The sequence below is a fragment of the Brachycentrus maculatus genome, unplaced genomic scaffold, assembly GCF_059751285.1.
Source record: "Brachycentrus maculatus isolate JH-2025_06_01 unplaced genomic scaffold, ASM5975128v1 h1tg001632l, whole genome shotgun sequence".
Taxonomy (NCBI): domain Eukaryota; kingdom Metazoa; phylum Arthropoda; class Insecta; order Trichoptera; family Brachycentridae; genus Brachycentrus; species Brachycentrus maculatus.
Genome location: NW_028282249.1, coordinates 40,358 through 42,194, shown reverse-complemented (window position 1 = coordinate 42,194; position 1,837 = coordinate 40,358). Strand labels below are relative to the sequence as shown.

General features: G+C 40.3%; 1 pseudogene; it reads right to left on the bottom strand.

Annotated features, from left to right (window-relative positions):
- Positions 1–373: 373 nt before the first annotated feature.
- Positions 374–1,321, bottom strand: LOC148298766 (uncharacterized; annotated as a pseudogene).
- Positions 1,322–1,837: the final 516 nt, after the last annotated feature.

The following is a 1,837-nucleotide window of genomic DNA, read 5'->3' as shown; positions in this document are numbered from 1 at the left end:
TGAGCAATTCAGAATCGACACGGGAGCTTGTGCGAAATGCGTAAACGACTATGCTATTCAAGATGGCCAATGCGTGCGGATGTCGTCAGCAGAGTATTTTTCACGAAACTGCTTGCAATACGACGGAAATGGGCTTTGTCTTAAATGCGAGGATGGCTACAACGTAATAAACTACGTATGCTCGAAATGAAGATGAGTTGCTTCGGGTATATTTTATTTCACACATTATGATATGATATAGCAATTATCCATATGCCATATGCTATATTCATTGCATATTCAGTATGATTAACTCGATGACATCACGATCAAAGACAAATATATTTATGAGATACCTTTACGATAAAATGCAAAGATTCACATCAACTCATTTCTAAAGCCTCTTCTTGCAGACTGCATAGGTGGGGTCAATCGGTTCTAAATTGTACTTGGAAGGATTCAGCAAAGACAAAGCGGCCAATCCGAAAAATGTGTGAAACACATCCGAACAGTTTCCAGGTCGATCGGATATCCCTCCCTCTGAATCCTGGCAGTTTAAAATATACTATTCCAGTTTGCCTTGGTCGATCCAATCCTCTTTTCCGATCATGCAGAGTGTGGAGTAAATCCACCAAGAGTAGCATACATCTGGCAGTTTCTAGGGCCTGCCGTTGAATCCTCCTTTTGATGTCTGTCTTTCGCATAGCCATTTTGCAAGCAACTACTGATCGAAGGCCGAATCGAAGCCTGTGATTTTGAGAGTTCCGACACAGCAGAAGACATACGCAGCATGAGATTAGGCATCAGGTATCCCACCGAATGAACCATCAAAGTTTTTACATTTGAGAACGTACTCTGCTGCTTTTTATTTATTAATTTTATCTAAGGCCCCAAGAAGCTGAAGGCAAGAGACCCCAGTGTAAGAAAACCTTGTGTCCACCTCCCCCCACTTGTCTCCGAAAAAGCTACCATCAGGCTGCTGAAGGTTGCTGACGTATTGAATAGTTTTTTACAAATCGATTTCAGGTAGCCTTTAAAAGCCTATGAGGATGAGAACAGCATAATGAGTGCTTAAAATGTGTGAATCATGGCCTACATTTCCACCGAACCCTCCATCATCATTCTGACAATCTTTGAGCCACTTGACGAGATCGTTCGTTCTTTATTCAGTCAAGTGATGCTTGAGAGCAACGAGACTCGTTAATGACCAGTAGCCACCCGCTATCTTGAGATGTTCAGTCAAGTATTTGCCAATGGAATAGAGATCTTTGCTATTTTCGAGGCCGAGTACATATTAGATATGCTTCTGCCTATAAAATTTAGTGTCCGAATCTGATTGCATTATTATTATGACTATCAACGGGCTTGTTTGAGTTATAATATTCGATTGGTGATGAAATGCACAACAAAAAGAGTGATACGGTTTATGGTATGGCTAAAAATAGAATCTTTTATATTTATGAATCATATAAGCATGGACTTATTTCAATTGCGTGCTCATTAAGATAGATCTTCATATGAATACCAGACAAGACCCAATGATTCCTAAATTTCTGGTAAATTCCAACAAATATTCATAATTTACGAACAAGCGAGCGGGGAACTACCCATCAAGGTTCTTCAACAGTGTCATCATCCCTATCTTCACAATCAGTATGTGCGGCGCTATCTTCACTCTTCCCAGGAACAACAGCAGCACTCCCAAGTAAGAAAAGTGATGAAATGTAACCAACTGGAAGGCATGTTCGCCGATCTATATATTCTACGATGCTACCCATTGCGGCCAAGGAAAATACCTTCGATACTCAAAATGCTGGTAAATAAATTTTCTGTACCAAAGTTCGAGGTGCTTTACTTA